The 23,812-nt window shown below is 45.4% G+C and overlaps 1 protein-coding gene across 1 annotated transcript in view; it reads left to right on the plus strand.

The window, feature by feature from the left end:
• Positions 1-23,812, plus strand: part of PAH (phenylalanine hydroxylase) — a 108,688-nt gene that overhangs the window by 22,429 nt on the left and 62,447 nt on the right. The gene's annotated exons all lie outside the window — the stretch shown is intronic.

Below are 23,812 nucleotides of genomic sequence, written 5' to 3' on the forward strand. Positions count from 1 at the left end.
GTAGGTTAGGTCTGCTCTCCTGCCACATTAATCTACACATTATGGTGTTCTTTTATGAAACTGAGATGAGCTTCGATCCTGATGATTGCAGCTCATCTCAGACCATTATTGGTTTATGAAACAGAGATGATCGGGGGAGAACATGTTCTCCGCTAATCATCTCCACACCCAGAGAATCTGTCATTGACATGCACAGAAACAGCCAGTTTATGAAGCTGCGATCTCCGCACTTCCATGGCAATCTCTGTGAGAATTCTCCCTCTCAGATTCTCCAGCTCAGAGGTGGAGAATCAGAGAGAGAAGACAGAATCAGGGTAGAACTGAGGGCAGGGCAGGGCAGGGGAGCCCTCTTTCTCTCTGCGGGCAATGTTGAGCGGTCTCTCTCTCTCTCTCTCTGTGCGGGCAATGTTGAGCGGTCTCTCTCTCTCTCTCTCTCTGTGCTGGCAGTGTGAAGCGGTGTCTCTCTGTGCGGGCAGTGTGAAGCGGTCTCACGCTGTGCGGGCAGTGTGAAGCGGTCTCTCTCTGTGCGGGCAGTGTGAAGCGGTCTCACGCTGTGCGGGCAGTGTGAAGCGGTCTCTCTCTGTGCAGGCAGTGTGAAGCGGTCTCTCTCTGTGCCGGCAGTGTGAAGCGGTCTCTCTCTGTTCGGGCAGTGTGAAGCAGTCTCTCTCTGTGCGGGCAGTGTGAAGCGGTCTCACTCTGTGCGGGCAGTGTGAAGCGGTCTCACGCTGTGCGGGCAGTGTGAAGCGGTCTCTCTCTGTGTGGGCAGTGTGAAGCGGTCTCTCTCTGTGCGGGCAGTGTGAAGCGGTCTCACTCTGTGCGGGCAGTGTGAAGCGGTCTCACGCTGTGCGGGCAGTGTGAAGCGGTCTCTCTCTGTGCGGGCAGTGTGAAGCGGTCTCACTCTGTGTGGGCAGTGTGAAGTGGTTACTCTCTGTGGGGCAGCCTCTCTATGTTTGGGCAATTATGTGGAGCAGTCTCACAGATTGATTGCCCCCAGAGAGATTGAGACAGAGAGCCTGCCCCTTCCCCACACTCAGTACACAGACCAAAGAGACGGCAGGAAGATTAAGCCTAAAGTCTTGGCTGTCACACTAAGCGCTACTTGAGGAGTCTAGACCTTCTCTGGTGAGTGAGCACCACACCACTGGGCAAGCCAAGCAAGCAGAGTAGCTGACAGGGCCGGACTGGCCGACCGGGATAGCGGGAAATTTCCTGGTGGGCCGCCGGCCCTGGGGCCACTTTAAGATTGGGGCCGCTTTAAGATTCATTTGGCCGCTTTAAGACGCGGCCGCTTTAAGACGCGGCCGCTATTGGGACCGCGCCGCGGCCGCGCTGTGACGGCCGCTGCAGCCCCGCCCCGGTGAAGTCTTTCCAACGTGACGTCAGCCGCTATGAGCGGCATGACATCACATCTGGCGGGAGCGGCTGCGGGAGCGGGAGCCGGCGGTGGATCATGTGACCCAGGCTCAGCAAGACGGACCGTCACGGCGCCGAGAGTCCCACACTACATCCAGTACTGTCTGGCAGTACACACACACAGATGGCAGCAGCATGATCGACGGACCAAGTTAGTAATAAAAATCAGCAGCAGTGCAATTATTGGTCCCATCCTCCGACCTCCACCAGACCACCACTGCCCCCTGGCCCCTACTGATCTCGCCACACCTGCCACTGATTCCCCCCACCACCCCTGCCACTGATGCCACCACCCCTGCCACTGATCCCCCCCCACCACCCCTGCCACTGATGCCACCACCCCTGCCACTGATCCCCTCCCCCCACCACCCCTGCCACTGATGCCACCACCCCTGCCACTGATCCCCCCACCACCCCTGCCACTGATGCCACCACCCCTGCCACTGATCCCCCCCCACCACCCCTGCCACTGATGCCACCACCCCTGCCACTGATCCCCTCCCCCCACCACCCCTGCCACTGATGCCACCACCCCTGCCACTGATCCCCCCCACCACCCCTGCCACTGATGCCACCACCCCTGCCACTGATCCCCCCCCACCTCCCCTGCCACTGATGCCACCACCCCTGCCACTGATCCCACCACCCCTGCTACTGATCCCCATCCCCCTCACCACCACCACTGCCACCGATCCCATCCTCCCCACCACCCATGCTACTGATCCCCATCCCCTTCACCACCACCACTGCCACCGATCCCATCCTTCCCACCACCCCTGCTACTGATCCCCATCCCCTTCACCACCACCACTGCCACCGATCCCATCCCCCCCCACCACCCCTGCCACTGATCCCATCCCCCCCCCACCACCCCTGCTACTGATCCCCCCCACCACCCCTGCCACTGATGCCACCACCCCTGCCACTGATGCCACCACCCCTGCCACTGATGCCACCACCCCTGCCACTGATCCCACCACCCCTGCTACTGATCCCCATCCCCCTCACCACCACCACTGCCACCGATCCCACCCCCCTCATCACCACCACCGCTGCCACCCCCTCACCACCACCCCCCTCATCACCACCATCGCTGCCACCCCCTCACCACCACCCCTGCTGCCACCGATCCCACCCCCCTCACCATCACCGCTGCCACTTATCCCACCCCCCTCACCATCACCACCGCTTCCACTGATTCCACCCCCCTCACCACCACCCCTGCTGCCACTCATCCCACCCCCCTCATCATGTCTGCAACCTCTGACCTCTCCTGTACCATGTCCACACAGCCTCTGACCTCTCCTGTACCATGTCCTCACAGCCCCTGACCTCTCCTGTACCATGTCCGCACAGCCCCTGACATCTCCTGCACCATGTCCTCACAGCCCCTGACCTCTCCTGTACCATGTCCGCACATCCTCTGACATCTCCTGTACCATGTCCACACAGCCTCTGACATCTCCTGTACCATGTCCGCACAGCCCCTAACATCTCCTGTATCATGTCCGCACAACCCCTGACATCTCCTGTATCATGTCCGCACAGCCCCTGACATCTCCTGTATCATGTCCGCACAGCCCCTGACATCTCCTGTATCATGTCTGCACAGCCCCTGACATCTCCTGTACCATGCCTGCACATCCTCTGACATCTCCTGTATCATGTCTGCACAGCCCCTGACATCTCCTGTACCATGCCCGCACATCCTCTGACATCTCCTGTATCATGTCCGCACAGCCTCTGACATCTCCTGTACCATGTCCGCACAGCCCCTGACATCTCCTGTATCATGTCCGCACATCCTCTGACATCTCCTGTACCATGTCCGCACAGCCCCTGACATCTCCTGTATCATGTCCGCACAGCCTCTGACATCTCCTGTACCATGCCCGCACATCCTCTGACATCTCCTGTATCATGCCCGCACAGCCCCTGACATCTCCTGTATCATGTCCGCACAGCCCCTGACATCTCCTGTATCATGTCCGCACAGCCCCTGACATCTCCTGTACTATGTCCGCACAGTCCCTGACATCTCCTGTACCATGTCCGCACATCCTCTGACATCTCCTGTATCATGCCCGCACAGCCCCTGACATCTCCTGTACCATGTTCGCACATCCTCTGACATCTCCTGTACCATGTCCGCACATCCTCTGACATCTCCTGTATCATGCCCGCACATCCTCTGACATCTCCTGTATCATGTCCGCACAGCCCCTGACATCTCCTGTATCATGTCCGCACATCCTCTGACATCTCCTGTATCATGCCCGCACATCCTCTGACATCTCCTGTATCATGTCCGCACATCCTCTGACATCTCCTGTACCATGTCCGCACAGCCCCTGACATCTCCTGTATCATGTCCGCACAGCCCCTGACATCTCCTGTACCATGTCCGCACAGCCTCTGACATCTCCTGTACCATGTCCGCACAGCCCCTGACATCTCCTGTACCATGTCCGCACAGCCCCTGACATCTCCTGTACCATGTCCGCACAGCCCCTGACATCTCCTGTACCATGTCCGCACATCCTCTGACATCTCCTGTATCATGCCCGCACAGCCCCTGACATCTCCTGTACCATGTCCGCACAGCCCCTGACATCTCCTGTACCATGTCCGCACATCCTCTGACATCTCCTGTACCATGTCCGCACATCCTCTGACATCTCCTGTATCATGTCCGCACAGCCCCTGACATCTCCTGTACCATGTCCGCACAGCCTCTGACATCTCCTGTACCATGTCCGCACATCCTCTGACATCTCCTGTACCATGTCCGCACAGCCTCTGACATCTCCTGTACCATGTCCGCACATCCTCTGACATCTCCTGTATCATGCCCGCACTTTTACCACTTTTAACTATAATTTGCTCTTTTATATATAAAGCCCTGCTTTTATATCTATCTTATCTATGATAGTACACTCTTCAAATTTGCTTTAAAATGCATGGTTTTCCCTTTTATGAACAAGAAAATAATGGCGTTATGGTGTTGGGCCGGTATAATAATGCTATTCCCAGTCCGGCCCTGGTAGCTGAGAGTCACAGTGAGCGCAGCAGGCTAAACACGCAAGTCCTGCTGTCTCCCTGGGCACAACCACCAGGTTCTCCAGGCTGCAGGCTCCTCCTGTGTCAATTGCGGGTAGTGAGAAAAGCACATGCAGGCACATGCTGGTGCACCGGCCCCCAGGGCCAGATTAAGGGCATTGTGGGCCTGGTGCTGCAGTGGAGCAGGTTTAGGAGTGGCAGGGATATGACGTACAGTAAGTAACATCATATCCCAGCTCTCCTCTTACTGGCCACCCTCCTGTGTTTCCAGGAGCCTGTGCTGACTTGTGTCCAGACTTGGTGGCAGCCACACAGGTGTAATGCTCAGGAAGCCTGGCATTTGATTTACCAAACTTCCATAAGAGTGGTGTGTTGGTGTGTGAAAGTTTCCCAACCATCAGAATACAGTTAACACTGCCGGAAGCTATAACAGCCAGCAGTGATCGACAAAAAAAAGACACGCTGGTTGTACTGGTCAGTTGATAAATTCTGTACAACCAGTCTGTACATAGATAGATCTAAATCCTGCCGATTCAGCAGACATTTCATTCTGTCTATGGTGGCTTCATTCCATTAGTCTCTGGGTTTAATAACTTCCTCAAATCTTCTAAAAGGGATGCTCCACTTAGGTGAAGAAATTCACTTTGAACAACTTATTTCAAAAACTCTCTTTAGGTAATTGATGTGCAACCAATGAGGTGGATAGAATAGAAATAAGGTGGAGTTCAAAGTGAATTTCTTCACCTAAGTGGAGCATCCCTTTTAGAAGGGCCATTAACCTGCAGGGACTGGCATTTAGGAATTTAATACAGGCAGGGAGGAAATGTGATATCACCTCCTCACTGCCTGTCAAATGCCTTTTGAAAAGTGACCTGAGCATGGATCACTTTTCAGTGAAGTGGCAGTTCCTGCTGTAAGTGCATACAAGCCTTTTGGCTCACACGATGTGCTGCGGTTTGGCTGATGTGCTGAGGTACTCGCAGTTTTCCTTAGCCGCAGTCCCTTAGACTCTTTTTAGGTTGTGCGTTTTTGCTGCATTTTCAGAAATTGCACCAAAGAAGCAGCATGCAGGATTTTTTGTGCACTTTCAGAACATACAGTAAAAATGTGTACTCTAATAGGAGGGCTATGGGACTGGGGGTAACATGCAGGAAGGCTGCCAGTACACCAGCATTGCAGCCAAACCACAGCATACCAGTGTGAGCCCAGTGCATTGCGTCTATGGCAAGCAAGGTACTGCACAGGCTGCTGGAAATAAAAATCTCTCTGCAAAGACGGGGAGGGAGAGACAGCAGGGAGGGAGGAGAGGTGAGGAGAAGCTCACTTACTTGGATGGGCACTGGACATTCACAGGATTCATTGAAGGCTCTGTCTGTCAAGCCGACTGCTCAGCTTGAACTTTCCCACCCACACATCCTCTTCACAGACAGCACACAATGTGGGCGGGCAAAGAGAGAGCAGAGCAGCCTCTAGCAGCCATCTGTGTGGAGGAGGGAGGGGCTGGGTAACTCGTTCCATAATACAGACTGTCAGCCCTGTCTATGACAGAACACATCGCTTCATGTACAGCCGCACTCGGCCAGTTCTGGAACGACGCGTGCGCAGTTCTGAGCTGGCATCACAGCGGCCTTTTTACAGCACATCAGAGCGGCCCAGGGGGAAATTGCCCCCCGGCCCAGTCCGCCCCCTCACTGAGGGGGAAGAAGTAAGAATATTAACTTCCTTCTTCCTCAATCAGACCCCTTAAGACAGTAAACACGTCCCCTGCCATGTTTATGTGTGTAGATATACAGTATCTCACAAAAGTGAGTACACCCCTCACATTTTTGTAAATATTTAATTATATCTTGTCATGTGACAACACTGAAGTAATGACACTTTGCTACAATGTAAAGTAGTGAGTGTACAGCTTGTATATCAGTGTACAATTGCTGTCCCCTCAAAATAACTCAACACACAGCCATTACTGTCTAAACCACTGGCAACAAAAGTGAGTACTCCCCTAAGGGACAATGTAAAAATTGGGCCCAAAGTATCAATATTTTGTGTGGCCATCATTATCTTTCAGCACTGCCTTAACCCTCTTGGTCATGGAGTTCACCAGAGCTTCACAGGTTGCCACTGGAGTCCTCTTCCACTCCTTCATGACAACATCATGGAGCTGGTGGATGTTAGAGACCTCTGGTGGATGTTAGAGGCTTCTTTAGCAAGGCAGTGGTCGTCTTGGAGGTATGTTTTGGGTCGTTATCATGTTGCAATACTGCCCTGCGGCCAAATCTCTTTAGTAAGGGGATCATGCTCTGCTTCCTGTCCTGTTAATCCGCTGTATGGTCTTGGTCAACGTTCTGCAGCTTAGTTTCAGGGTCTTGGCAATCATCTTATAGCTTAGGCCATCTTTATGTTGAGTAACAACTCTTTGTTTCAGATCCTCAGAGAATTCTTTGCCATGAGGTGCCATGTTGAACTTCCAGTGACCAGTATGAGAGAGTGAGAGCGATAACACAAAATTTAACGCACCTGCTCCCCATTCATACCTGCGACCTTGTAATACTAATGAGTCACATGATACGGGGGGGGGGGCTAATTGGGCCCAATTTGGACATATTCCCTTAGGGGTGTACTCACTTTTGTTGTCAGCAGTTTAGATATTAATGGCTGTGTGTTTAATTATTTTGAGGGGACAGTAAGGTTACATTGTTATACAAGCTGTACACTCACTACTTTACATAATAGCGAAGTGTCATTTCTTCAGTGTTGTCATATGAAAAGACATAATTAAATATTTACAAAAATGTGAGATGTGTACTCACTTTTGTGAGATACTGTATATATAGGGGGGCGTGGCGACCGCTGAGCGATATGGCCGCCTGATCTGAGTGCTCCTGTGTGTTTCCGGCTACCGCAACATCTACGCCTATCCACAGCGCCTCCTGAGCCTCCTGAACCCCCAATTTAGACAGCGGAACACCCTGGCCACAAGGTGTCACAACAGAGACGGCGCTCCGAAGCAACACAGGTGCGGAAACTCTCTGACTTTTTCCCCGCCAGAGCCGCTGGTTTCCGCCAAAATGGCGGCAGAGACACAGACCGCAGCCAGCAGCCAGCGCACCTGCACTTAATGAGGCGGATCCTGGACATCCCGCGCTGCTGCATGAGACATCCATGTCTCTGGGAGGCATGCAACACTGCTCTGGCGACTCCTCTTCACCCACTCCCTCTACACAGAGCCCGGCCAAGTGGAGGCCTAGGATGGACACCAGACATACCACACAATCAGCGCTGTTGATGGAGGTGAGCTCTGACCAGAACCCTCCCCAGCCCATCCCTCCTGTCTCAGACCTCTTCTCCTCATTCCAGACCACTGGGCAGCCTGTATCTGACACCACCATCAAGTACATGTTAACCATGCTCCACACCTCCCTGAAAGCTAACATCATTACTGCCATGTCATGCTGCCAAAAAGAAGGGGAGAGAGGGCACACACTGTGGAGAACAAGATGAGCGAATTGACTTCCTCCTACAATGCCCTGGTTGACTCACATGCATTATACCAAGAAGACATGCATGCTGTACAAGCCAAACTGGCTGACCTCGAGGATAGGTCGAGGCGCAACAATCTAACAATTAGGGGGATCCCCGAATCAGTAACGCCTAACCAGCTGCCTCACTATGTCCGCGACCTCTTCAAAAAGGTTTTCCCTGACCTATCGAATTCCGACTTGACGATAGATAGGATCCATCGCATCCCTAAACCGTCCTTCCTCCCGCAAGAAGTCCCACGCGATGTGCTTATGCGCATTCACTTCTTCCAGGCGAAGGAAAAGATACTGAAGGCCTTTCACCGAAAAGACCACCTCCCAGACCAGGCGGCTCCATTGCAAGTCCTCCCGGACTACTCATAATACACCTTGCAGCTCCGACACAACTTAAACTCCATCACAAAAGCTTTGAGGAACAACTGCATCGTGTACAAGTGGAAGTACCTTGCCAAGCTCTGCGTAACGCACCAAGGCTCTACTGCTTATGTCTCCACCATGGACTAAGGCCTTCACCTCCTCCACCAGTGGGGGGATCGTCCCGGACCCTCCGAACCCGTCTCATGCCCACAAGGCTCCTGCTCCTCAACATGTCCAACCGGACTGGCAGGTTGTTTCCAGGAGGTCTAGAACCTCACACAACCACACTTAGATGCACTACTCACCCAGGAACACTGGGCCCTTCTCAGGTAACAGAGTACCTCCTATCGTACTCTTTCCCCTGCAGGCTTTGCAGCCCTTGTTGCTCACTTGGTCCTAGCGGACCATGCTTTTTTTACGCACTTTATTTTCTGTTTTTGTTTTTTGGTATTGCTGGATCCTTTTGTCTTCTCGTAACACCTTTTCTTTCAGTGTAACTCTCCCCCGTATCCATGCTCCAGTGACGTCGCGTACAAGACTACTGGCCTCACCTCACCGACCGGCTTCCAAGCTGCACACAACATACCTAGCTGCTGAACTGTTCTTTGCTCCTGTCTTACCTAATGGACTATGTAAGTGGCAATTTTCTAGATTCCTCCTGCCTACACAATGGTGTTTACACTCCACTGGTTTCAACAATGTCTACGGGGACATCCCCGTCCACCTGGCTTCAATGTTGCCTATAGACATGGTCATCACACACTGCCCAATACATCTGCATGACCCTGAAGTGTCTATCTCTTAATGTGAAGGGGTTAAATCACCCCGCCAAAAGGTTCTCCCTTTGGTCGGAAGCTATCCGCTCCAAAGCGGACATAGTAGCTGCACAGGAGACACACTTCCAGAGTGAACGGACCCCCAAGTGCCACCATGCAAAGTTTCCACACATCTTTTTGTCATCGGCCCCTGCCAAAAAGAGGGGGGTTTTACTGGCGATAGCAGACTCTGTCTCCTTCACTGCCTCCCAGGTGGTGACGGACACAGACGGTAGATATGTGATACTATTATGTCTTATAGACAATTGTCCATATACTATTGTTAATGTGTATGCTCCTAACACTCAACAATTGCGCTTCCTGCGTAAACTTTGGGTTAAAATCAACAAAGTGAAAAGGGGAAGGTTGATTGTTTGTGGCGACTTCAACCTGGTGGTAGACCACACTCTAGACAACAAGAGGCCGTCCAGTCTTCCCACCTTTGCTTCTCTCATCAAAAAAGAGGAGATGCATGATGTGTGGCGTTACTTACCACCACGTTGAGGAACGGGACTACACATATTTCTCCCCAAGACACGGTTCTTATTCGAGAATAGATATGTTCTTGGTTGATCTGCATACACTCCAGGCTGTCACTGACGTGTCAATATCCCCCATAACGTGGTCAGACCATGCTGCTATACACATGACTGTCACATCTAGTCCCACTACTCCCACGTCCTACATATGGCGTTGTAACAACTCCCTCCTGACAGATACTGTATATATAAATATTTTGAGTAGGGGGACTAAGCCCCGGTTCACACTGAGGCGACCTGTGAGGCGACCTGGTCGCCTCACAGGTCGCCGCAGGTCGCCTCCCATAGGGAAGCTGCGGACCCGTTCTAATAGGAGCGACACAAGTCGCTCCAACTTAGAAAAAGGGTCCGGAGCTTCTTTGGGGCGACCAGGAGGCGACCGCCATAGACTTCAATGTTATGAAGTCCGTGGCGGCCGCTCCGAGGTCGCGGCGCGCTGCTCGCACCGCGACCTCGGAGGTCGCGGTGCGAGGTAGCGTTGCCCAGATGTGAACGAGGCCTAATTCTTTGATTAACATGAGGTGGGCGGTCTCCTCTGAGAATGCCCGTGTACTCAGCAGTGGTATTTTACAGCTGCTTATTAAACGGACACTTCAAGTGTTTCAGTGATCTTCTGGTAATATAATCTTGCTATGTCTCGCGAGATTACTTTAACAGGGGGCATACTCCACAGTTCGAAGCATTTGTAGATCGCTTCACTCCTCAAAAGGAGAAGCGATCTACAGTGAAAATAAAAAGGCACAGGGAGATCTTTCTCCTCTGAGAATGCTGGAGAACTCAGCAGCAGATATTTTCCACTGCTTGATAAACGAACACCTAAGTGGCTAGTGCACACAAGTAAAGATATTCATATTACAAACACACCCCTGCGTTTTGTACTGCTGGAGCTCAAACACCTATAACCAACGCATGTAGAATGTTTAGGACCTGTCATCCTATCTTCTGTGGGCAGTAATGACAGTTTATTTTCCCCACATGTGTATGAGAAATTTTGTTGCACTAGCCAAGACAGAGCAGATAAAAGGGCCAGTAAATAGTTCAGAAGAGGACTGCTCATCGCTGGGTCTTTGACATCTCATTTGTGTTCAGGAACTAGCATCACTATACAGGCCAAGGGTTTCCTTAGTGAAGTTGGGCAAGAAAGTTGACATGAATGATGAGTCAGATGACACTTCATCACTTTTCCAGTGAATCTGCCAGCAGAACAGTGTAACAAAAGCACAGATTTTGCTGAATATACAGTATATATATATAATGTATATAAATCCAAAACAGGTATAGAGACACGCATGGGTCTTGCAGGGGAAATATACCAAAACAGCAATGTTTTTATTATGAACGTTTCGATGAAGCTTAGTTCATCCTTCTCAAAACTTTCTCAAAACATCTTAAGAAAGATAGACTGAGTTTCATTGAAACTTTGACAATAGAAATGCTGCTGTTTTGATCTATCTCCTCTGCAACACCCATGAGTGTCTTTATACCTGTTTTGGACTTGTATGGATTTCTTTGTGGGTAAGCACCTGGGCATTTACATTAAACATAGAGTGCCATGGCTACCCTTGGGAGTGACTTTCGATCTGCAACCGCCTGTCCACCAGACACAGTGGATTGTGGTGCTCGGCATCGTTCCACTGTGAATGGCCCAGATACCATGTTAATGCACAATGATCCATTCATTACATTATTGTTTTAATACTGTGTGTGTGATCTGTGATTGGTCACCAGTGATCACATGGTACATGGGCCAATCACAGAACCCTTTGCCATGTGATAGCTGTGGACCAATCACTGCATCACAATAGTAACTAATGAGTCATGAATGAAAGCCATTCATTACAGGTCACACACAGTGTAAAAATGATTCCCTGTTTACTCCCTGAGTAGTACAGTATCACTGTGGTGACAAATACTCTAATGACAGGATGTAAAAAAAATGTAAAAAACTAAAAAAAAAGTAAAAAAATAAAAAAATATTTTAAAAATCAGTTAGTATCCCTGATCACCACTAAACCAGTCATATGATGAAACTGTACTGCACTGGTTATAGTATGTAAAAGGAAAAAACATTTTTGAAAAAAATAATTCATTTCTTAATTTTTCGAAAAAATTGTGACAAAAAATTACAATTTAAAAAAAATTGCCATGCCTCTTACTAAATACCTTGGACTGTCTACTTTCCAAAAAGGGGTAATTGGGGGAGGAGGGGGTTTGTATTGTCCTTGCATTTTAGGGCCTTAAGGAATGAGACAGGCAGTCAGTACATCAGGATTGATCAATTTTCAGATATACAGTAGATACCAGTGGTCTCCAAACTGTGGCCCAGGGGTCTGATGCAACCCTTTGCATTCCTTTATCCTGCCCTTGGGGACTTATTCCTCCGACTGACAGTAACAATGGGGAATAATTCCTGTAAAGGACACAAACAGTGTGGCACTATTTTTCCCACTGACACCAATTATGGGGCAATATTCCTTGCACAGACACCAATGATGGGCACTATTCCTCCCACTGACACCAATAATGGGGTACTATTCCTCCCACTGACACCAATGATAGGGCATTTTTACCAACTCCAAGACATTTTCAAACTCCCACTGGCTACAGTCCCGCCCCTCTAAAGTCTGAAGGATAGTAAACTGAGCCTTTGTTTAGAAAGTTGAGAGACCCCTGGTATATACCATAGTTTGTAGACTCTATAACTTTCACACAGACTAAATAATATACACTGATTTGGGTTATTTTTAGCAAAGAAATATAGCATTTTGGTCTAGATACAGTATATGAAGAAAGATTTGGATCTGGTCTACTCAGTGACAGGACAAAACATCCCTAAAAACCCTAAAACTGCACTATTTGTGGACCTGCTGGGTGAGATCTCCAGGCACCTTTGAACCCCATTTTGTTTTCTTTTCTTAGCAGCTAAAATTACTATAGCACAAGCATGGAAATCTCCAGTGGTTAATATTGCTTTAGTAAAACATAAACTCTCCTGGATCATGGTCAATGAAAAGCTGACCAGCATCCTCTGAGACAAACAAGCCAGATTTGAGAAAGTGTGAACCCCCTAGATTAAATACCTTCAAGCCCCTAGTTCTGAGGAGTGTTCAGGGTGGGGACCTGATTCTTGTTTCTTTTCTTTATTTCTTCCTTTTCTTTTCTTTATCCTTCATTTCTGTTTTCTTATAAACTGCTACTACATATGGATGCAAATGGAGAGTTCTTTGGGCCTCTCACATTTCAAGGTCAATATGGGAGTAAGGTATTGTATTTTCCCACATGGGAGAAAAATATATTTGAAATATATTTAAAAAAAAATAATAATTTATTTTTCCCAAATATATTGGAAATATATTTGAAATGCTACAATTTTGGCCATATTCAATATATTTCTAGAATGTTTTCCCTAAATATATTGTAAACATATTTTTCTTCCATATGGGTTGAGGTGCTAGATTAACTCTGGCTGTTACTGCTCCCATTTTTTTTTCTTACTTCTGGGTTAACACTTGATCATCTGTTGCAGTATTGTTTTTTCAAAGTAATCTCCGTGCATTGTGTCTAATATATGAGCAATTCTATCTATCTATCTATCTATCTATCTATCTATCTATCTATCTATCTATCTATCTATCTATCTATCTATCTATCTATCTATCTATCTATCTATCTATCTATCTATCTATCTATCTATCTATCTATCTATTAATAATATCTATCTAACTGATGCCCTGGTTTAAACTTGGCTTTTATACTCTGTTCATAATGTACTAACCCTTGATTTTCTTTGAGGGTGCATTACTCATTTATATCTGTCTGATACTGTTTGCAACCTAAGAACTTTGTTAAACCTTTGAATAAAAATCTATTGCAAAGAGATAACAAAAAGAAACACCGGGTTGCTGTGTTTTACCTTCCCTTCTGAAAATGCTTTAACACATAACCTGAAACAAGTATAAGGATATTTCTTCTGCAATGTTTATTAAAGAAGTATTAAGGCCGATGCAACAACCAGGGAGCTAGCATTTTTTGTACTTGTTAACATGCATGCTAACATTTCAGACCAGTTCTTTTCATTTGCTGGCAACAATTAGTGTTTTTTCTGGATGTTGCAACATTACTGGTAATTCCTCGGTCTCTCTGATGTTACGCTAAATAAATGGGCACGACAGAAAAACATGTGTGTTTAGCTAATACACTTCAGATGCTCTTGAATACTATCCATGGCTTAAGCAATTTGTTAGGGGCAGTTTTCATATTTATCAAACACTCTTTGATTTAGGGCTCGTCAGATGAACACAATTTCTACAGCCTATAAGCTTTAGGAAAGAATATCCACCCTCTTCCTTTATTTGGGCATTGCGAGTCACTGAACTTCATTTGCTTTTCTCCTCCCTCCCTTACATTGGTCAACATACTAAAACGTATTTGATGTTTGACAGGGGCATTACAAATAAATGTAGACTAGTGTTAGATCAGTAGAAGTATTACATCAGAAGACTGTGTTCAGATAGTGAAGTGATGCATTAAAACATTGCTATACCAACAAACATTGTCACTTTTCAGTATAATATCATTATTATTGTTCACATATCATTATGTGAAATCTGTTTTATTAATAATAATCTTAGGTGGTAAGTGATTAAACCCACATTCACACCTGTGGGCCAGGAGAAAATTATGTGTTACAGGTCCTGTATGTTCATAGACAAATGCCCTGACTGCATAGGACCCTAAATGTGAGTACGAATTAGTAAAGCATTCATTCCCATCCAGCCACAGCATATTTCAGCCTGCCACATAGATTTTAGGCATCAGGGCTGGAAAACTATGCAACGTTTTTTAAAAGAAATATCAATACGGATAATCATTTGATAATAATGCAGTCAGATAGCAGCCATCTGAGCATCTAAGTTACTGTTAAAGGTGCCAATCCTCAAATTTTGCATAGAATTTATTGGAAGGTTGGGAAGGAAGGATTTTCCGGCACATAGATTCTTAAAAAATCAATTTTATTCAAATAACATAACACAAAAAGCAATCATGAAAAACACACAAAACATATAAACAAACAAAACAGAAAATATTGATTAAAAATTGACTGGAGCCAAAATGGGTTAACCAGTCAGAAATGAATAACATACAGCAGTTCTATTTGATGTAATCATACACATATTCATATTATTAGTCACATAATGCGACTACATGTACATATTTATATACTTAGAAACGTGATGACAGAAATTAGTAGTACGCTTGATCAGGTTGCTCTACATGTTTCGCCTCATAAAGAAGCTTCATCTGGAGCCTGCTTGTGATCAAAGAAAATGGTTCTATATAGGATAGAAACATACAGAGTTACTGATGGTATAGGTAGTTTTCAAACTTTGTATTATAATAATGAACATCTAAAATCAGAGAACTACATGCATGTTCATAGTGGTGTATCCAGTCACCGGCTGGGTCAGTGCAAACCAGGCGAGCGGCTAAACTCCATGGGCGCAATGGGCAGTGCACCCCGGAGGTCACCCATAGAATCACATGTGGGGGGCCACGCAGTGCTTATTTTATCTATTGGATATAAGGAGGTGGTATATATACCAAAAAAATAGCTGGGTACATACATACCTGTATAATTGTTATGCAGGACAACTGTCAAATGGTAATGAATAACGAAGGGACAATCATGGATAGGTACAGAGCTCGGTATATATAGAGAGAAGATTAACCCAGGGGTAGTGGAGCCTGGGAGCCACCTGGATAAGGATGTAATAGCATACCCATTAGTACTAGTGTTAGGTAATATATATTGTCTATAAGGACTTATAGAAGGTTGTAGAGCCATAAGTAAGTATATAGGTGAATCGTGATGAAAGACTGATATACACCTCCCAAGAAAAACCGTGTGGAGACATATAGGAGTAAACAAGTACACACAGTAGTATCTTACCAAACAAATTGTACTATGGAAGCATCTCTCCATATATTACATGGAGGAAGGCCATGTGGATATGCCAACAGGTGTTAGTATGTCAACATCCTAGGTAGATATAAATAAACTCTTTAGGGTATATTCTATAAGTTTCAAAGGGTCAGAGAAGGGATAGTTAGACTTGCCGAATAAAGATGGCGTATAGAGGTGGTGTATACCTTTCATTGGCTCTGTCCTAAAGTTCCATGATGTCTCCTCCGGATGGGGAACCGCCGCCATATTGAGGCCAGCGTGTATGGCCTCTTTATAGCGTGGACCCCAAGCGGCTCGTCAATGACGTCGCCGCCTCGGCCACGCCCCGCGACGTACCCACATAATGACCCGAGCGATCACATGGGTCGCATCGGGAAAACGCGGGTACGTATAGCGGGAACAGGCGTGTGCATGGGACACGTGGTGTCCCTGTATCCGCCCATTATGCCGCAGGAAATGCGCACCGGAAGTGCGTCACCTCACTGCGGCTTGTCTGGCCGCACATGTGTCAAAGGGGGAAAAACCGAGGAAGCATGCCCAGCGCCACCCATGGTCGTCGCCCGCATAGCAAGCAAACCCCAGTCCGTGAATGAAAGTGGATCACCACTACAGCGAACCAAGCAAAATAAGGAAATAAACAGAAAAAGAAGAGCATATAATTAATTATAACAAATCTAATTATAAAATTTGTCAATCAGCGTACCTAATTGTCACCATACAAAATGCAGTAATAGCTTTGAAATATAACAATTTGAAAATGTTATAATAATAATAACAAGCATTATGTTAGTTATATAAAAAATACCAAAAGTAATGAAATAAATCAAATACAAAGAATAATATTGGGCCAATGAAAGGGAAGCTTATGTTTGGAATTAAAATAAGATTATTTTTATGGTATATTTTGGATTTGAGTGAAAGGATATACTCATAGACCGTGACCAGAGAAACAAACAAAGGACATATACATAGACTAGAATATTATCTAGGGATATTGGAACACGTACCCCCAGATGAGTTAGCCATTTAAAGGTTAAAACTATAGAAAGGGTTTATATGATAACATCTCATTGATTCCTGGCCTCTGAGTGGCATTTAGTCGTTCGATCCAGAGGGTTTCCCTCTGGAGGATCCGTTTATCCCAGTTACCCCCTCGGGGATCTTGGGGGATAATCTCTAAGACAAAGAACCTAGCCTTCTTAGGGTTGAATCTATGGTGAAGATCTATGTGTCTACTCACTGGTGTGAGCATTTTCCCCCCGGCTGATACATAGACATGGTCTTTTATCCGTTGTCGTAGTTCTCTAATTGTCTTTCCGACATAGAAGATACCACAGGCGCAGTACATTAAATACACTACGCCTCGGGTATTGCAATCTGCCCTAAAGTTAGGTCTTAACGTTTCCCCATTGGGTAATGGATATTGTGTAGCTTCTTCAACCCAGGGGCAGAACTCACACCGTCTGCATTTATATGTACCTCTAGGAGATTTAGATTTGGTTTTCGATGGTTCATAGTGGCTAGACATAAGATGGTCTCTCAATGATGTTGTACGTTTGAAAACTATTTGGGGATAATCCGTAATGTATTTTTTGATAGTAGAATCGTTATGGAGTATGTGCCATTGTTTTTGTAGAATGGATCGTAAAATATCTGTATGTACAGAGTATTTTGTGATGAATTTGACAGTTTGTTGAGTAGGAACTGTTTTTTTGCGAAACAGCAAATCATTCCTATTATGTTCTGCAGCTCGATTGAATGCGTCTCTGAGTGTGCGTTTGCTGTAACCTCTAATTTTAAGACGATCACGGAGTGAGTTTGCTTGTTTTCTAAAATCAGAATCAGACGTACAATTACGTCTGAGACGAGCATATTGAGCATACGGGATGCTACGAATTAATGCCGGGGGATGTGCACTGGAGGCATGAAGAATAACATTCCCTGCGGTTTCCTTTCGGTACAGGTCCGTACTCAAATGTCCATTTGCTAATTTATGCACTGTAAGGTCCAAAAATGTGACCTGTGATGAATTGATCGTACTTGTTAGTTTTAGGTTAAAAGTATTAAAGTTCAGTGCTGTAATGAATTCATCTAGCATAGATCTGGACCCTGTCCATATCACAAATATGTCGTCTATGTATCTAAGCCATACGGCTACATAGACGAAATATTCGGACAAAACATCAGCAGATGTGATATATCGTTCCCACCCCCCCAGGTACAGGTTGGCGTAAGCCGGTGCGCAACAAGTGCCCATGGCCACGCCCTGTACCTGGAGGTAGTGGGAACCATTGAAGACAAAGCAGTTATGTCTAAGAATATAAGAAAGTAATTGTAACAAAAATTCACAAAAAGGCCAAGTTCGATGATTCTGTTCATATAGAAAGGTACGTATCGTCTCGACGCCCTGCTCGTGAGGGATGCTGGAATATAATGCCTCAACATCCAAAGTCACGAGCAGGGCATCGAGAGGAACGACCATATCATTCAATGTTTTAAGAAAATCAAGTGTGTCCTTGATGTAGGATGGAAGACTAATTACATGTGGTAACAAAAAAAAGTCGAGGTATCTGCTAGCATTTTCCGTTAGACTCCCAATGCCGGAGACAATGGGTCGACCAGGTGGAGATGTAAGGTTTTTGTGTGTTTTAGGTAAGGCGTAAAACGTCGCTTGTCTGGGGAAGCGGTTATTCAAAAAGTCATATGTGTCTTGATCAATTAGAGCTGATTGGTATCGAGCAGGGCGTCGAGACGATACGTACCTTTCTATATGAACAGAATCATCGAACTTGGCCTTTTTGTGAATTTTTGTTACAATTACTTTCTTATATTCTTAGACATAACTGCTTTGTCTTCAATGGTTCCCACTACCTCCAGGTACAGGGCGTGGCCATGGGCACTTGTTGCGCACCGGCTTACGCCAACCTGTACCTGGGGGGGTGGGAACGATATATCACATCTGCTGATGTTTTGTCCGAATATTTCGTCTATGTAACCGTATGGCTTAGATACATAGACGACATATTTGTGATATGGACAGGGTCCAGATCTATGCTAGATGAATTCATTACAGCACTGAACTTTAATACTTTTAACCTAAAACTAACAAGTACGATCAATTCATCACAGGTCACATTTTTGGACCTTACAGTGCATAAATTAGCAAATGGACATTTGAGTACGGACCTGTACCGAAAGGAAACCGCAGGGAATGTTATTCTTCATGCCTCCAGTGCACATCCCCCGGCATTAATTCGTAGCATCCCGTATGCTCAATATGCTCGTCTCAGACGTAATTGTACGTCTGATTCTGATTTTAGAAAACAAGCAAACTCACTCCGTGATCGTCTTAAAATTAGAGGTTACAGCAAACGCACACTCAGAGACGCATTCAACCGAGCTGCAGAACATAATAGGAATGATTTGCTGTTTCGCAAAAAAACAGTTCCTACTCAACAAACTGTCAAATTCATCACAAAATACTCTGTACATACAGATATTTTACGATCCATTCTACAAAAACAATGGCACATACTCCATAACGATTCTACTATCAAAAAATACATTACGGATTATCCCCAAATAGTTTTCAAACGTACAACATCATTGAGAGACCATCTTATGTCTAGCCACTATGAACCATCGAAAACCAAATCTAAATCTCCTAGAGGTACATATAAATGCAGACGGTGTGAGTTCTGCCCCTGGGTTGAAGAAGCTACACAATATCCATTACCCAATGGGGAAACGTTAAGACCTAACTTTAGGGCAGATTGCAATACCCGAGGCGTAGTGTATTTAATGTACTGCGCCTGTGGTATCTTCTATGTCGGAAAGACAATTAGAGAACTACGACAACGGATAAAAGACCATGTCTATGTATCAGCCGGGGGGAAAATGCTCACACCAGTGAGTAGACACATAGATCTTCACCATAGATTCAACCCTAAGAAGGCTAGGTTCTTTGTCTTAGAGATTATCCCCCAAGATCCCCGAGGGGGTAACTGGGATAAACGGATCCTCCAGAGGGAAACCCTCTGGATCGAACGACTAAATGCCACTCAGAGGCCAGGAATCAATGAGATGTTATCATATAAACCCTTTCTATAGTTTTAACCTTTAAATGGCTAACTCATCTGGGGGTACGTGTTCCAATATCCCTAGATAATATTCTAGTCTATGTATATGTCCTTTGTTTGTTTCTCTGGTCACGGTCTATGAGTATATCCTTTCACTCAAATCCAAAATATACCATAAAAATAATCTTATTTTAATTCCAAACATAAGCTTCCCTTTCATTGGCCCAATATTATTCTTTGTATTTGATTTATTTCATTACTTTTGGTATTTTTTATATAACTAACATAATGCTTGTTATTATTATTATAACATTTTCAAATTGTTATATTTCAAAGCTATTACTGCATTTTGTATGGTGACAATTAGGTACGCTGATTGACAAATTTTATATTTAGATTTGTTATAATTAATTATATGCTCTTCTTTTTCTGTTTATTTCCTTATTTTGCTTGGTTCGCTGTAGTGGTGATCCACTTTCATTCACGGACTGGGGTTTGCTTGCTATGCGGGCGACGACCATGGGTGGCGCTGGGCATGCTTCCTCGGTTTTTCCCCCTTTGACACATGTGCGGCCAGACAAGCCGCAGTGAGGTGACGCACTTCCGGTGCGCATTTCCTGCGGCATAATGGGCGGATACAGGGACACCACGTGTCCCATGCACACGCCTGTTCCCGCTATACGTACCCGCGTTTTCCCGATGCGACCCATGTGATCGCTCGGGTCATTATGTGGGTACGTCGCGGGGCGTGGCCGAGGCGGCGACGTCATTGACGAGCCGCTTGGGGTCCACGCTATAAAGAGGCCATACACGCTGGCCTCAATATGGCGGCGGTTCCCCATCCGGAGGAGACATCATGGAACTTTAGGACAGAGCCAATGAAAGGTATACACCACCTCTATACGCCATCTTTATTCGGCAAGTCTAACTATCCCTTCTCTGACCCTTTGAAACTTATAGAATATACCCTAAAGAGTTTATTTATATCTACCTAGGATGTTGACATACTAACACCTGTTGGCATATCCACATGGCCTTCCTCCATGTAATATATGGAGAGATGCTTCCATAGTACAATTTGTTTGGTAAGATACTACTGTGTGTACTTGTTTACTCCTATATGTCTCCACACGGTTTTTCTTGGGAGGTGTATATCAGTCTTTCATCACGATTCACCTATATACTTACTTATGGCTCTACAACCTTCTATAAGTCCTTATAGACAATATATATTACCTAACACTAGTACTAATGGGTATGCTATTACATCCTTATCCAGGTGGCTCCCAGGCTCCACTACCCCTGGGTTAATCTTCTCTCTATATATACCGAGCTCTGTACCTATCCATGATTGTCCCTTCGTTATTCATTACCATTTGACAGTTGTCCTGCATAACAATTATACAGGTATGTATGTACCCAGCTATTTTTTTGGTATATATACCACCTCCTTATATCCAATAGATAAAATAAGCACTGCGTGGCCCCCCACATGTGATTCTATGGGTGACCTCCGGGGTGCACTGCCCATTGCGCCCATGGAGTTTAGCCGCTCGCCTGGTTTGCACTGACCCAGCCGGTGACTGGATACACCACTATGAACATGCATGTAGTTCTCTGATTTTAGATGTTCATTATTATAATACAAAGTTTGAAAACTACCTATACCATCAGTAACTCTGTATGTTTCTATCCTATATAGAACCATTTTCTTTGATCACAAGCAGGCTCCAGATGAAGCTTCTTTATGAGGCGAAACATGTAGAGCAACCTGATCAAGCGTACTACTAATTTCTGTCATCACGTTTCTAAGTATATAAATATGTACATGTAGTCGCATTATGTGACTAATAATATGAATATGTGTATGATTACATCAAATAGAACTGCTGTATGTTATTCATTTCTGACTGGTTAACCCATTTTGGCTCCAGTCAATTTTTAATCAATATTTTCTGTTTTGTTTGTTTATATGTTTTGTGTGTTTTTCATGATTGCTTTTTGTGTTATGTTATTTGAATAAAATTGATTTTTTAAGAATCTATGTGCCGGAAAATCCTTCCTTCCCAACCTTCCAATAAATTCAATACGGATAATCAAATCTGCTTGGGTTCAATTTTGGAAAATGTCCTCTAAATTAGAAAAATCTAAACTTTTCCCATAATCGTACTGAAGTGTACAGGGGTCGAATCTTGATAATAAATACATTCTTCTTGTGGAGCTAATAAACAAACTATTGTCAATGAAGAGGCATAGGAAAAAAGGCGCTGCCATGGTGGACATTTAACAATGGCAAAATGAAAAAATGTACAGCAGGGAGAGGCTGTTTTCATGGGGCTTTTGGGATCTGTTGAAAATACACAAAGTTAATGGGTTAATAGGGGATTTGTTAAAGCTGTAGCACTACCCTTGACGGGGCCGCTGAGAATTTAACGTGTTCTCCCTATGTAGTACAGTGGCTGCCAGTAACATAAGCAACAATCCATTCGCTCTGGCTCCATTAAACAGTCTAGGGGATGTCTTTTTAAGTTTATTGCTAAAGAAAAAAGAGAAAAAAGAAATCTAACAAGAGAGGGGTAAGAAATTTTGGGAAACTCAAAGAAATGCCTATGAACAATTGGCAGAGTAAACTCTGCTCTAGGTAAAAGTAGCACAGTCTAGCTCCCACAGCTGGGAACCATGAGGAAGTTTACAGAACAGTCTATTTTCTCATAGCTGCGGACCATGAGGTAACTCCAAATTAGGTAAAGTCTCATAGCTGTGAACAATGAAATAGCTCCAGAATAGTTAAAGTCTCATGACTGGTGACCTAGAGATAGCCACACATAAGTTAAGATCTCATAGCTGGGGACAATGAGATATGTTTCTGCAGAGGAGTTCGCTAGGTTCTTTACTCACAAGCCCTACAGCAGCCAGCTCCTCAGACTCAAGCCCTTGATAGAGAGGTCCATAGGTGCCTTAGGGACAAGCAGCCCCCTGAAGCTCACAGATCCAAAATTAAAATCTCCTTCAAGGCTTCAGGTTTTTTAACACCTCCCAGACCACCTTCTGGGCACACCTCCCCCAGGGATTAGCCAGGGCCTAGTAAACGTTCAGGCCAGTTATGTAGGTTTCCCACTGTAAGCTCTAGAAACTTCTCTCATAGGCAGGGGGAAACAATCAAACCCCTAGCCTGTGAAACCATGAGCAGATCAAGGCAAGTAATCACTGCTCATCTGATTACAGAGCAAGCAAAAACTAAATGTACCTAGCATTCTATACTTGGAGGGTGCTACATGGTCTTACAGAAAAGCCCCAGAGAGCAGGAGTGGGAAGAGTGCCTATTAGTAATACTGGCAGTCAACAGGCTGTTCTGCACCTCGGAGAAAATAGGTGTAGAAGGATTTGTCAACTAGTCAACTTTCTGCTGGGTATGCTGTGGGCGATATGGTCAGTCACTTTGAGAAACAAAATGCATCACATTGTGATAAACTCTCAGACTCTACTGCTGTGACCAGAAGGTTTTGCATTATATACTCAATACTGTGTAGAGATTTTCATTCTCTGGTACCATTAGATTGTAAGCTCTTCTGAGCAGGGCCCTCTTAATCCTCTTGTATTTTATTGTATTGTATATGTACTGTCTCCCTCTAATATTGTAAAGCGCTGCGTAAACTGCTGGCGCTATATAGAGTGATCGTCATTGGGGCAAGTTAAGTGAGTAGTTAACTATTTTATATGCACACACAGTGGCCTCCACTGTAAGATAAAACAGAGTGTGCTGAAATATATATGTATACCATATATATATATATATATATATAAATCTATGGAACTGGGATCACAGGGAACACAAGGATATGTAGCTCATCACACTGCAATCTACATTATAGTACTCTATAAATTGTACAGTATAGTACAGGATGGCACTGTATAGCAAAGCATCTTCCTCCACACAGCTTTCCCTAACCTTCTGCAAGACACACTGACAATATGGCTGCTGGGCTTCCACTCTTTTGAACTGAGGGGGGTAGATTATCTATTCTTAAAGATTTTTGGTTCTCAG

The sequence above is a fragment of the Pelophylax lessonae genome (genome assembly GCF_965119305.1).
Source record: "Pelophylax lessonae genome assembly, chromosome: 4".
Taxonomy (NCBI): domain Eukaryota; kingdom Metazoa; phylum Chordata; class Amphibia; order Anura; family Ranidae; genus Pelophylax; species Pelophylax lessonae.